General features: G+C 37.1%; 1 protein-coding gene across 3 annotated transcripts in view; it reads left to right on the top strand.

Annotated features, from left to right (window-relative positions):
* The window catches only part of BRINP3 (BMP/retinoic acid inducible neural specific 3), a 397,330-nt gene that overhangs the window by 240,850 nt on the left and 140,794 nt on the right, over window positions 1-15,686 (top strand). The window lies entirely within an intron of this gene.

Genomic DNA, 15,686 nt, shown 5'->3' with positions numbered 1-15,686 from the left:
CTTTATAGAAGAGGGATGTTGTGTTAGTTTGGTCAGTACATGTCTTTGCCAAATTCTGTCCCTGTGATGTTGTCCGCAGCCATGTGACGTGGGACAATGAACACCAGGTAATTGAGCATGATATGAGCGTGACATAAATGTAGAAATGGACTTCTCTGAGATTCTCTTCTAGTGATCCCATTATTGTCACTTGAGAAACTGGATCTGGGGGACCACTGTCACTTTTTTTTTATTGTTAGTAACATTGTATTATGTGAAACAGTTTTATAGGTATTGGGATTCCCCCCACCCCTCCCACAACCCTCCCTCCATGGTGGATTCCTCCACCTTGCTGTATAACCACAGTTCAGGTTCCGTTGAGATTCCTTCATTGCAAGCATATACCCAGCATAGAGCCCAGCATCCTATTGTCCAGACAAGCCCAGTGGCCTCTTGGGGCAACCCTCCTTACTGGGGACAAGCGTGAACAGGTTCTAGAGCCAACCAGAACCCAACACACAGTCAGGAACTGGGCATGAATCCAGCCTGTATTGGCAGCTGCAACAAGAATATAAAATGAAATGTTGATCAGAATAAAGAGGTTTTCAGCAGCAGCTAATTGGTTACAAACCAAATCAAGATATTTGAATACATATACCGAAAGCAAGAAGGCAATGGGGATTCATATCAATCTTTTGATATGTAAATACTTCAGCCATTGTTACAATGAAGAAGCTCAACGCTGTAACTCAGAGACAGCATGGAAGTTTAGTTATGCAACAAGGTGGCAATGGAAAGTTTGAGAAGAAATCCACTTGAAGCATTTTCTTCCTTGTGACATCACTGGACGCCTCAGCAATGTGAGCTTTTGAAACTCCCAATTTTAGAACACGGAAGTATCTGGCATCTCATGAATTTAGCTTTGTTTCCCTGTCCTGAGTAGTAGTCGAATCAATGGGCAGACATTTCCTGTCCAAAACTTGAAAAGCTGCTCAGGGCAGACAGCTGTCTTAATAGCTCAACAGAGAACTTAATATGACTCTATTTTGGCCATAACAGAGACCCATGACCCTTAGGACTGCTCCCAGCACAACATCTTCATCTTCCCAGGCTGAACAAAAGTCCAGACGAACAGAGAAAAGAAAAATATCAACATGAGCAATGAAGAGTTACCGGAAGGAAAACATAGCAATGTAACATAAACACCTTAAGCTTCTGAAGAAATATCGTTGGTAGACACAACCCCTAATACCTGAGAAAAACAGCCCCCAAACTTTTGCTGTAAAGAGTACCGTATCAGTTCATGATGAATGAATACAAATAGAAAATTGCTAGATCTCAAAACTGTGAGATAGGGCCTGGTGTGATAGCCTAGGAGCTGAAGTTCTTGCCTAACATGAGCCGGGATCCTGTAGGGTTGCCAGTTATAATCCCAGCAGCCTCGTTTCCCATCTGTTTCTCTGCTTGTGGCCTGGGAAAACAGTGTAGAATGGCCTAAGGCCTTGAACCCTGCACAATAGGAGAGACCCAGAAGAGGCTACTGGCTCCTGGCTTCAGATACGCTCAGCTCCTGCCATTGCAGCTGCTTGAAGATTGAATCAAAGGACAGACAATCTTACACTCTGTTTGTCCTTCTTTCTGTATATCCGACTTTGCAATAAAAATGAATAAATATCTAAAACATTATGAGAATAAAAAGAGGACTGCAAAAATTTGAAATAAGAATGAAATGTAGAAATTAGAATTACATCTCCTGTATCCATGAAATATCATGTTAAAATAGAACTTCCAGGAACTGTGACAGTGCAGCACCAGATGCTACCACTCTCATGACAGACTGAGTGTTGATGCCTCAGCTACTCCACTTCAGTCCCAGCTCCCTGTTAATTTACATGAGTGTGCAGGAGAAATGACCTAAATCCTTGTCCCCCTGCCATTCAAAAGGGATGCCAGGATGGGTTCCTGGTCCTGATGTTGTCTTGGCTGTATACTGTGGCTCTTTGGGGAGTGAACCATCACATTAAAGTTTCTGTTTCTTTTCTCTCTCTCTATCCCTAGCTGCCTCTCTCTCCTTTCTTCCTCGCTCCTCTTTCCTTGCTCCCCCTCCATCTTCCCACTTGTCTGTCCCTCTCCTTCCCTTTGTATTTCCACCTGACCTGTCAAATAAATAAATATTTAAAATAGAATGTTTAAATCAGTAACAAAAATAAGCAGTCAGAAACCTAAGACACTGGGATAGAATATGAAAATAACACAACGGTTATCCCAGATGTCACGAAAATAAGATAGACCCTTGAAGGTAACTGAAAGATTTATGAATAACGCCAATTTGAAATTTATCATTTATGCACTCAATGAATAGGGTTTATTTTTTTAAGAACATGCAACAAAATAAAGATAGGTAACAGGAAGAATTGAAACAGTCTCCAGGCATAAGGAGGACTGTGTCTATCTGTGTGCATAGTCTCAGTGAACACTGACAGAGTAAACATTTGTGCTGTAAGTTCTAAATAAAAGTTTTTAGAGTGGAAATCACAAAATGCAAAGGGAATTATCATGCTTGCTTGTAACTACTAAAATGGAGGAGAAAATTAACCACCAAACTTGTCTGATATACAGTTTGAAAAGTTTTGGCAAATGTACATTATGAAGGAACTGTGCATAGATTTCAATATTTTTTGCCCAATAAACTTTACTTCCAATTTTATTTTCCCAAAAACTTGTTTTAAGTCCCTGCATAAAATAAGCTTTTTTGAGATAAAAGGAGAGAGGAAATAGAATATAAAGGTATCTGTGTAGAGGTAAGATCTGGTGCTGAGATTGTTGCAATAAATCACAAAGTAATGTAATGTGATATGCAATAGCAAAGCTGCCTCCTCCTAAAACAAGATAACACATGGATTTCCTTCTGAAGACAACTTGAAGTGAGGGGTGAATGTGTTTGAATACACTAGTTGGCAAGGAAGGGAATCTGAAACCACAAGAAATCCAAAGACATGGACCAGGCTCTTGATAGCATTTAATGAATGGAATAGATTTGAGCTCTTGAATTAGTTCCATGAGTCTTTAAGTATAAATGGCTTGAGTTTTTAAGTTTGGTCCAAGATAGAAGAGTCTAGAAGAAGCACATAAATTGAAATCTGCAAAAGACTATGATCTTGATATAAACTGAAATTATTTATGGCAATCTAAACAGTTTAGAAAACTCACAATATCCCATCAGTATATGCTGACAAGAATACATTCATGGTATAACACTTAAGATAACAGTAGAAAATATCAACTAGATTTGGTTAAAATATTTATTGGGAAATAATTGAAAGTATGCTTTATATCCCTGAAGTTTTCACTTAGAGATACAGTACCAAAATCAAAGAAACAAACATGTGAGCAAGAACAATATTGAAATTTACTAGCTACTGTAGTCATGACACAAGTTAGAGAAGTATCTAAAATTGTATACAACTGTCATTTTCTTGTCTCTGTGCTGTTAACCAGGGTTTGTTCCATGTTACGTGAGGATGGAAAAAGCAGACAAGAACCCAGCATGAGTATATGTCTGTTTTGTTCTCTTAGTTATCAGAACCTTAGTAGTAAAATAATCAAATGAAACCAACAGATTTAAGAACAAAAAAGAACGGATCTAGCTGTCTTCATTCATTATTATCCATCAGTTTATGGGAAGATGAAGAGAGATCTGCTAGTAAACGGCATGGTGGTTATACTCTGAAAAATGCTGAATACCTGCATTTTATGTGCCAATTGAAAATGGTTGTACAAACAGAATTAGATTTATAGTAAGGGGTGAGAAGGAGGTACCCTGTGTAAAACAGCAGAAGTAAAATTTCCACGTAGCATGATGGAAATAGTTGATATCCCTCCTGATCTGAATCATATGTAGTGCATGGACAGATTGCCATACAAGTAATATGTGAGCAAAAGATCTTGATTTTTTTTTGTGACTAGTTTAAATAAATCTGAATGAATGAGCATTTGTTTGTATGTTTTCATTGGAAAAAGCATAACATGTTGAAATCATGTACCTACTGAGGAGTCATTTTTTCCTGAAGGATTTTTTCTTTCCTAACTTGGGATTTTTGTTTGAATAAAAACCACCTGGTCATAGGCCTAAGCTGACTTCCAAAGGCAAGGTTCACAGCCCTGAGCTATGTATCTATGGATGATTCCAGGGAATGGTGGCCCGAGTAGTAGTCCATGAGCCCCTTGCCATTGTGTGAGCTTGAGGAGCTCCTGAAGACACAGTTTGGAAGGTACACAAGTTCCTTCACGCCTACATCTCTAGCACCAGTCAGGAATGTCTGTGGGCCCTCTAGGACTCATGCAATCATTTGGTGTGACCCTGACAAAGCAATCATGGGTAGGACTTGAAATTCTATCAATCTGTAGAGGCAAAGTATATATATATATAGTTTCCCACCCCTGCCAAGAAAGCAATAAGAAGAAAATAATATTAGGTAATCAAGATGTTGGGAAAGGCAATAAAAAAGAAGAGGAACACAAGATTTGCAAGGAGTTATAGCATGGATTTAGGACGTTCTAAATTTATTTCAGAAAATGCACAAAAGCATAATTTTGAGTGACTGAAACATTTCCCCTTTCTTTGATGCCATGCTTTCATTAATTGTCTAAGGATAAACATTTTATCTTAATTATAATCCTTGAGCTATCTTTCAACTGGAAAAAAGTGAATAATACAATTAAAACATTGTGAAGAGCTTTGGTTAGTTCACTGCTGTTTCCTTGGCTTTTAAAATGTTAATAATGCAAATGAACTGCATGGGGATTATGATCCTTCTTTTTATTATAAATATTTGTTCTTTTGAAGTTGTCATATTGCTGACAGTTACTGGTAATGGGTTGTGAAGGAATCTGAACTTATCCAAACTATTTGTGAGCAAACCTAATTTCTTTTTCGTAACAACAACAAAAAAAGAGAAATGCCAGAACTCTTACTGAAATGGCCAATTGAAACAAGAAATACATTTCTGCCTTTCTAATTATGCCTGAGTCTGTGGAGTCTTCGTGTGTAGTGCTTATCAGCTCTCTCGAGTGCCTGCTTAATTGGGTGACAAATGGAAGAATATCACAATATCCTTATGGACTTTTAAGTTAGTCTGGGGAAAGGCATTTTCTGTCCTGTAACTAAAATGTAACTGAGGTCAGAAGCTACTGATATTCTTAAGAAATTCAAAAGCTTTATTTTTTTTTTAAATAAAGGCCTCCCACAATTGATTTAAACAATATTTCATAATAGTAACATTTCAGAGAAGTACTATAGAATATGTGACAGTGTTTTGAACTAGAATACTACTCGCTTTGGGTGATATGGAATAATCTAATCCAATCCAATACAGTTGTTGGGTGGGATGAACTCTTTATTCTGTTATAGTTACTAACCAATGTGGTTATAAGAACATTCCCCCAGCACCTACCCAATTTTAGTTGCTGCAAAAAATAAAATTGATAATTTGATTTATATGGTTTTATATTATCTGTAGCATAGACACCTTATTAATTGGCTGAGAAATAAGGTGAGTACTAATTGGGTAGGTTGGGTAAATTTAGAAATATATGTGCAAAATGAATGATACAAGAGAAGGTAGAATTGCTGGCCCTTGTTAACACTTGGCTGTCCTGCCTTGCCAACTGATCTTGTTTGAGATGGTTCAGGGGAGTATAAATTTCAGCCCTTGGGTTGTTCACTCTGCTTTCTTGCTTGTTGCTCAAAGAAGCGAGGGTGTACAGGAAAGGAGAGCAATAGATATCAGGGAGCAACCTGTGCCTATACTGTTGTGATTAGGACTATAATCAAGAGAACCAACAGGTCTCATGGTTTAGGCCTGCCAGTAGGCCCCGAGGTCACTGAGCATAAGACAAGGGTGTTCATTAGCTCTAAGAAGCACCAGAGACAAGCTGCTGAGAAATGTGCACTTTATTATACACAGGTTAGAGCTTTTTTTTTTAAAGATTTATTTTTATTGCAAAGTCAGACTTACACAAAGGAGGAGAAACAAAGATCTTCCATCCAGTGTTTCATTCCCCAAGTGACCACAACGGCCAGTGCTGTGCTGTGCTGATCCAAAGCCAGGAGCTGGGAACTTCCTCCAGGTCCCACACAGGTGCAGGATCCCAAGGCCTTGGGCCATCATTGACTGCTTTTCCAGGCCACAAGCAGGGAGCTGGATAGGAAGTAGGGCTGCTGGAATTAAAACTGGCACCCATAGGGATCCTGGTGCATGCAAGGCGAGGGACGTTAGCCACTAGACCATTGCACCAGGCCGAGGTTACAACATTTAAAAGGGTAAGAGAGGGGAGGACAGAGGGGGTGTCTTCTGGCAGATCCCTCCCTCCGCCCCACCAAAGACACCGTCATTGGCTGTAAGGAGCATCTGTCACCTTGACTTCTGGTCATGTTCCACATGTATTCCCCCTGACCTTCTCGCCATGTTGGATGTCATGTTCCATGTGCAGGCCTAGGAGCTGTGACTCAGGCCATAGGGAAGCAAACTTTAGGCCACTCCCACTAGGTAGCAGAGCATTTCCAACATCCCCCCGCTCTGCCTTTGGAACAAAATCTACCACAAAGACTTCTGCCAAAAGGGCAGCCATAAGTCCTGTGGTTCTAAGATGTTGGTATAGACATTTGAGGGCAAAATTTAACATAAGAACATCACCTGTTATAACATCACATTGCAGGTAGAATTTCCATCACGACAATGTTAAATGTCCTTGACATTAAGTCCATTTTCTGTTGGAAAGCTGTACAGTGGATCTGTCAGTAACTGATCAAATTTTGAATCCTAAGGGCACAGGTGGTCAGTATGGTAAAGTTAATCACAGTTCTAGCAGTCTGGATGGTCTGTGTCAAGAAAAGCACAGATGTTGCAGCAGGAGCCACATGGTCACAAGGGAGACAGCAGTGGCAATGATGTGGCCAGATGTGTGCTACATCTGGTGCAGAATGGAAGGCAGGATTCCACTGTGTGCTTGTGTTCAGGGTCCGTTCCACTCATCACTCAGTCAGGTTAAAATCCAAGGCATTGGATTCCATCTTGCCACAAAGATTTCAAAATACATATCAAGCCACATGTAATTAATGAACACAAATGGTGAGACGCAAAAAGAAAACATCATTACCATTAGTAAAGGTTATCTGATTTTAAATGTACAAATGGAAACTTCAAACTGTGTATGGGGCTAAGGAGGCCATACACTGTGAAAATTAAAAGGTAACTTCACCAGGGACCAGAGACCCTAAGTGCCTATTACCCATCTAGCTCCTCACATCCTCACAGGAGAATGGACCCTAGCTGCTGCCAGGGACACAGTTCTGGCTGCTTCATGCTGAAAAGGGGTGTTGAAAGGCCAGGAGCAACAGCAAGGCACTTTTCAGGGATTCGGTCTATAGGTTCCTGATGGAAGGTAGAAGTCATCAGGTGTCTGAAGGATTGATTGGAGCTTGAAGGCTTCTCTTTCTTTAAGTCTAGAGAACAAAACATGATAATTATAAGTCTGTTAGCAGTAAGTGCATCACACAGGACTGTTACATGCAAGGTTAAGTTTCCATGGAGTCTCAGAAAGACACTTAGATAGTAGCTGTCAAATTATCTAAAATCAGTGATTTATGGTAATCCAGCGGGGAGCTGGAGGTACTGTCTAATTCCATGCTTTTGTTGAGTTCAAAGAACACTGAAATTTTTTGCTTCTATTTAAACAGGGGAGCTGACAATACCACTTGAGTTTCATTTGGTGATTTACCAGAGCTCAAAAACAAAAAAAAAAACAAACAAACAAAACCAAAACATTATCTGTATTGTGAACTTTGGCTTACAAACAATGGGATTTTCTTTGTTTTGTTACTTTTTTTTGCTATTGAATCTTAACCTCTGAATCCATTTTATGTATATTTTGAAACTAAATGGGGTTGCAATTTTTAGAACAAATAAAGAGAAGAAATTCATCTTTCTTTATCTTACTTCCTCAGTTTTCATATCTAAAATAGATACTTTGCATGCTACCTTGGATTGCGTTTGATATGTGTGTGTGTGTGTCTGTGTGTGTGAGTGTGCTGTGGAAGTGCTGGAGCTTTCCACATATATTGAGGCTCAGTGGAAAAGAACCTCTGGCTACTGACTTTCTCTAAGTGCAATTTCTGCAGCTGCAGGCATGTGACATTCAGTGCCAGTAGTGGCACTAGTAAGTGCCTTGGCTGCCTGTTGACCCTATGGAGGACAGCCACAGCTCTGTATGCTTGTAGGCCATGTCTGCTGGATGGAACTCACCCTTAATGGTGAAACTTTACCTTCTTCTCTTGCTACTATTGGAAGCAGTAGAATATTTTTGACCAACTGTCATGTAATAACAGTATCTATTTAAGTGTTGCTGTCATGTAACACCTCCTGTTACAGCTCATCACAAATGTAGTTTTAGGAAAGCATTCGTCTTTTAAATGTATATCCATGTAGTTTAAAACAGAACGAGAGCTTTTTTTCTTTTAATCTCTCTTTTCATTTTTCTTCATTTTTCTTCGGTATGGTTTCCTAGGATTGCTATGCTTCTTAAATTCAGCATTATTTAAAAAGTACATCAAAATAGAGTTTGTCAGAGTGAGCTTGCAGGTCAGTCTCCCCAAGACCAATCAAGGGCCTTACAATTAAGTTCCATGGCAACCATGGGTTTAAGCACAAAAGCGCCCTGCTCTTATTTGGCAACCTTGTTCTCACTAAAGTGTCCAATTTGCCTTATTCAATAACACATTAAACAATGCTTTAAGAACACGAGAAAACTTCTCTTTTCATCTCAGTGTGTAACTTTACATTTTAATATGTGCTCAGTGGGCATACATGGTCTTCTCAATAGGCTTACGTGGAAATGTTTTGTGAGTAGTTTACTTGTCTCTTTCTGATAGAGAGCAATTTGCAGGGCGTGAGGAAGTAGGCCACTCTTGGTGGCTATCAGACTCATAGTGCCAAGTGCAAGGAAGACTGCGTTGAAGCAATTCCCCTCCAGATGGGCAGAACCTACTTGCCTCCTGGTCAAAGTCCCATTGTCTTTTGTAATCCTCTTCTGGAACCTTTGTAGTTTAGTTCACATAATGTGTTCTCTGTACTTTGTTTCTTAACACTTTGTGTTTTATAAACCACATTTATAGTGTTTGTTTTGTACATATTCCATGAATATATTCTCAATGTTGTTTATGTTCATATTTTATCTTTAGGTTTCAAGTATCATTGCTACTTGTATGAAAGACTGTAGTTTCTCAAAATGAAAAGCTATAAATGAGTGACTGTGGCATTTAAATGTATGTCATTGTTGAAGTTATGGACAATACAACAAGGAGGGGCTGTCATCAGCATGAAATCATTTGTATATTTAAATGACTTCACAATGTTACATTTTGATTTGTATTAAATTTATGTTTGATTCATGTTTGCAGTTTTCATGTGAAAATGTAAGTTATTTGGACATTGGCTATGTGTCTGATACCATTTTGAACTACTACTCAACAGTTGAAGCAGATTGAAGAAAACGTTGGCAATGTGAAATGTATTTTAAATCATTATATTAGTTATATATAATACACTAAGTATATAGAAATGCAAGAACAATTTCATTGATATATAGGTGATAAAATATTTTGTAAAATTAAATTGCTCACTGCTAAAGAATGTTTATTCCAATATGAACATTTTTATTATCAATATACAATCAACAATGTACCTGAAAATGCATTTCCTAATTTAAAAACAAGCTCCAAAATTATTACAATACATTAATGAACAGAGTAAACTGAATCACAATCTGATATTAGCTATTTAGTAAACATTGAAATAAAAGCTTTGTAATAAGTTGAAATATAAATGATGATTAGCAGAAAATGTAAATAGGATAAAAACTTAAAACTAAACATTCACATTTAAAAAATCTTTAACAAGTCATTTTTTGCACTTGAGGAAACAAAATATTTATTCTTAATATCACTGTTTTCTAAAAGTTCCTATGTATGTGTGGTGTCTTTCAGAATGCTGTGAATCAACACTTGTGCTAGTTTTCTATATTTCCAAAGCCTCCTGCAGAGTACTAGAACAGGAAGATATGTTATATTTCCAACCATAATAAATTAATGCTCAGAATAAGAGCTAACTCATTTGGCCTTCAATCAAAGGTATATTAACCAGCACACTTGCAGTGATGTTTATTATCTATGAGAATGACCCAAGATATTATACTATTGTAATTGACTTCTAAATCAGTCTGGACCAATTAATATGTGCTTTATTGTAACTTTATTGCCAGAGCGAGAGAAAGAGCAAATGAATGAGATTGATCAAGCCAAGCAAAATTTCAAAAACTTGTTAATGACAGAGCATGGGAAGACAGAACAATGCTTGCTGTGGGTATCTGATTTATGAGTTAGGAGGGCCAAGCCCCAGTTCTAGCTGCTCTTTCACTTACATGATAGCAGGCTAGCTCAATAATCTCACCATGCAGATACCCCATTTATGTAATTACATGGCGAGGATGAATGAATTCTAAGACTTTTGAGAGTTCTAAAAATTTATATTTGCTGGCACTTCTGCACTTTTTCAAGAGGTTCTCAAAAAAAGTTGCAATAAATGTAATGATCCTTGCCAATAAGAATTTCTAAGTAAGCATAAAATATTTATGTGTCAATTTAATCCACATTTATTGAATTCCTACTAAGTGCCTGTTACTATGTATCATTATCAGATCAAGGTTTACAGCTGGATAAGAAAATAATGGGAACAGACAATTGACATATGATTTTTTTAAATTTTTATGATAAAGCATAAAACATTGCAATTAAATAAATGAGTGAAATAAAACAATATCCCAAGGATTTTTATCCACTAATCATTTGTATGTTTAGCTCTCAAATAATTAGCTTCCCTGGGGAAATCACATTTAGCTTTATTTAAAACATCACTTTTTTGAGAATTTTCCCAAACATTTTCATGAAACCTTTACCTATTGCTTTGTAATCAGTAGAACCTGTATCCTGAATGTTAGCTAAGTGGATTCATACACTTTTTTGCCATTGAAATTACATATTATTTGTAAACACTTGATTACCTAATAATTTATGGAAGCCTGAAAAGTAATTACAGCTAGGAATAAAAAATTAAAGTATTGGTTTGTTTATACTTTTATTACACTTTCAAAGTGAAAATGTATTGAAAGGACTAATTATTCTATCAAAGGTAAGTGTATTATTTGGACTCATATACAAATATAGAATTAAATAAAGTAAGGATGGTTAATCGTATGTGCTACTTTCTAGTGGAGAATTGATTTATCTTCTAAATACCTGCCATTATAAAACACTAATCAAAGAATACTTAAAGCTTGAGAACTTGAAAAAATTAAATAAACATGATATACTCTACAATTATTAAAGTTTGGCAGATTTGAGTATAAAATAAACTCAAGTTAATTACCAAAAATACATAATTTGCTTAGTAATCTTTTATAGCACCAAATCCTCACATTTTTTTTTCTTTTTGCAAAGTTACAGAAGAAAGATAATGAATATGAAAAGATCTAAGAATTAAGATCACCTTTGGATTGTGAATACACAGATAGTTGATAGATAAATACATAGTAGATAGGTTTGTAGATGTTAACATACATATACTTAACATGCTGTGTTATCTGCTCTAATAAAACTCATGACAAATATCAATATTAATGACATTGGTTGATGAGCGTTTTATGCATAGCACATACACAAAGAAGTACATACATTTATCAGATTTGAAAACATTTCAACAAGCACCAGCCACAACAGAATGAGAACATTATTGGAAATCAAAAAGTTCCTGCAATGCTCATCCATCATCACTCTTCCAAAGAATCGACACCATGGTTAGTTCTAGTAACATAAATTACTATTTTCTGGAGTCTGAACTCATATTGCTGGAAGTATAATGGCTTTCATCCAGCTGTGAGGTTCTTTCATGCTATTCATTATTGATGTTAATATGTTCTTCATGGGGCAAGGTATGTACATGTTCAGTTCACATTGAACTACTGTTGCGGATGCTTTTCTCCGTGAGATGAGTAAGAATGTGTTGCTCTGAATTTAGTTGCAGGTGTCTATTTGCACGCTTGTGTTTACATGTTTGTTGACTTTATACCTAACTTATAAAGACGTACTAACCATTTTTCCAATAAAGGAAATGGAAATGGCTAAGAAGCATGAACACGCACACACATTTATTAGTGTCATTAGCCCTTAGGCAAGGACAAATAAAAATCAGAATCAGGTGTTATCTTATGCCAGTTAGAATAACTGGCTCTCAGATTCAAATAAGAAGTATTGACAAGGTCGCAGAGAAAAAGTGGAACTATAATATGATGTTAGTGGAAATGTAAAGAAGTGCAACCCTTATGGAAAAGAGAATGGATATATCTCAAACACTTAAAAATGGATTTGCTCTATGATACATCTTTTCTACCTGGAATATATACATGAGAAAATGAATCAGCATATGAAAAAGATTTTTGGTATTTTAGGTATTTTAGCCTGCTTGGGGAATCAACTTAGATATTTATCAATTTATGCCTGGAAAATGTAAATATATATATATATACACACAATGGAATACAGGATAATAGAATATAACTCAGGCATTAAAAGATGAAATTTCAGAACCGGTATGATGGCTCAGTGGGTAAATCCTCTGTTTGAACGCCTCAGGATCCCATATGGGCACCAGTTTGTATCCAGGCTGTTCTGCTTCCTTTCTAGCTCCTGCTTCTGACCCAGGAGGGCAGTGCAGTGATGACCCAAAGCCATGGGACCCTGCACCAGCATAGAAGACTCCCAGCTCCTGGCTTTGTATTGGCTCAGCCTTGGCCATTGTGCCCATTTAGGGAATCAATCAGCAGATGGAAAAATCCTTTTCTCTGTCTCTCATTCTTTCTGTATATCTGCCTTTCCAAAAATACATACATACATACATACATACATACATGTATAAATAAATGAATCTTAAAATTAAAAAGAATGTGAAATTATCCTTGCATCTGAAAGGGAGAGCTCAGCGAAAGAGTTTGTGCTCTATAAACACTGGAATTCGTTGCTCTCAAGTCTATACAAGAACTAAATATGACAGCCGGTACTCTCAATCTGTGTATCGTTTCTCAAAATTCACAATGCTGTTGTTAAAAAGTTATTGTCAGTCCTAATCAGTTTTATGTTTGATTATTGTGTACTGAAACTCATACATCAGAATTCCTTATGCAAACTGATGATGAAAGTTCAGTTTATTTGATATCCATCTATTTAATTTTCACCACTTAGTTTCTCTACAATACATGTGTTCTGTTCTTTTCAAATGAATGAATTTCATTATTATCAAACTGTAACAGCAAATGATCTTTTACCAATAGACACATGAAAGACATGTAGAGTCCTTTCATATGAAATAGTTGGGAAGATAGATTTCACAGAATGTATTAGAATTTAAAAAATGTATGTTAATCAATGAATTGAGAAATCACAATTTAATGGAAGATAGAGAACAATAAAATTGTACATGTGATGCTAAAACAACATATAGACCACATTTATACTATTGTCATATATGTATACATATGCTGAAGGAGTTGGGGAGCAGTAGATAAACAATGTATAGGACACTAAAATAACCTGAAACCTAAATCTTTCCTTCAGTGCCTTTGTTTTTCCTTTTAAGCTCAGATTACTAACCGTGCATACTTAAATATCAAATATGCATGAATATTAAGCATTGCATTATAGTATTGCATTTCACTGAGCAATGGTCATTACCAGCATTATAGGATACATTGAAAGGGGAAATTCAAAGTCAGTGTTATTTTAGGGAAAAGAGAATGTCTTTCTCCAAATGAGCTTCACTTTAATCATTGCTGTATACACACAGTCAATTTGTTACTATGAAGGACGTTTTTGGAAGATATTTCATGCATGTGTTCCATGCTGTGAATTGATGAGTCCATCCTCCTGTCCTAGGATAGGTCTATAACTTGTTAACTTCAAAATTAATAGACTTGTCTTCGACATAATGTTTACGAAGCAGGTTTGCATTCTCATTTCTGCTGTAGGTGGGAACAGAGACCCAACAGACTTAGAAGCCACCTGCTTCCAGGTTCTCTTCAGTGGCCCTTTTTGCCCCCATGCCTTCATGTCTTCCCTTACCCTAGGTACCATAGCAGCCTGTTCTCCATACTGTTGTACAATTTTGGTGTTGTACATAATTGCCAAATCTAATTGTTTCCCATCTTCTTCAGATTAATCCTACTACTGGTTTGTGCAGGTTTTATTTGTAACTAACTGCTTTAATGTTTGCCTTGCAATTTCACACCTTCTTTCCCTTAGTCAAGGCCCCAGGGCTTATACCCAGGAAGTGTCATTGTTACCTGAATGACTGGAATAACCTATATCTTCACTGCGTCCAGGACTAATTTCCCACCAAGAATTGTTAACAGTAATCCCTAGAGGAGTAAATTAGGAAGCCTGTTAGAACCTGATCACTTTGGGAAAAGAAGAAGAGGAAAAATAATATTAGAAAGAAGTAGGGATATCAATTTAAAATGCATTAAGTCATGTAGTCCTATAAGAATCATATCTGAGCCTCTACTGGAAAGAAGTGAGGGAGTAAAATGGAAGAGCCTATGGATTTGGGATCCTGAGGCAGGAGCATGCAGAATTCCAGAAAAAGCCAAAAGACCAATGTGGTTGCAGCAAAGGAAACAAGGAAAGGGAGAGAAGAGGCAATTTTAGAGAAGTTATGGGGAGCTGGATAATATGCCATCTTCCAGGTACTGAGACATTGCTGATTTTTACTCAGATGAGAAACTATTGTGGGTTGTAAATAGTGGGATGGAATGATCTAAATCCTTTTTTTCACACATAATCTTTTTACTAAGAAAAGAATATAATCATCTTATTTAAAACGTCAAAATCATTACAACCACTGTATTCTTGTGCCATGAAAAATCGTTTTGTAATTATGTTTAGAATGAATTCCCAATCTCATAGAATCGGTGAAGCTTTATTTTTTTATCTCCCCATGCTTTCCTTCCCAAGACATCCAAGTTAACAAAAAAAAAAAAAACAAAAAAATTAGGCTGCAGGATAAAACTCCATGAACAATGATTAAGGTGCATATCTAAGTGTTATTGATAGGAATTGGATGGCCTGATGAGATCAGTGGAGGAAGAGCTTCTGTCTTGATCGTCCTTAAACACGGTTAGGTACCACAGGGAAAAGTCTCCCTCATCAAGGCAGGTTGGCAACTAGAGGTCATGAGCTGAGCAAAAACCCAGAATTATGAGTTCCCCATTGGATAGGGAAATAGTTGTTCGTTCCAAGGGACAGGTGCCAGAATTTAGACAATGATGCCACCATAGGCAATCAATTGTTAGGCAATAGTCAAGCAGATGACTCCAATTTATTGAGGAATATGAAAGCAGTTTTTATGAAGCTCAAAACTTGCCTCCTAACATAAGAAGTATACATTTGTTTACCAGAAATCATGAGTTTTGACCACAAACGGCTTCTGCCATTTCGTGAGGGAAGTTCTCTGCCAAGGTGAGGGTGAAGATGGCACAGCAGATGGCTATGTGCTCTGCTGCGTGCTGCTCGTGGAGTTTGATCTCTGGCTTCTGCAGTAGTGACC

Source organism: Ochotona curzoniae, unplaced genomic scaffold (assembly GCF_017591425.1).
Source record: "Ochotona curzoniae isolate NIBS_2020 unplaced genomic scaffold, NIBS_Ocur_1.0 contig_430, whole genome shotgun sequence".
Lineage (NCBI taxonomy): Eukaryota > Metazoa > Chordata > Mammalia > Lagomorpha > Ochotonidae > Ochotona > Ochotona curzoniae.
The sequence above is the reverse complement of the archived record's forward strand: the minus strand, read 5'-3'. Positions and strand labels throughout refer to the sequence as shown.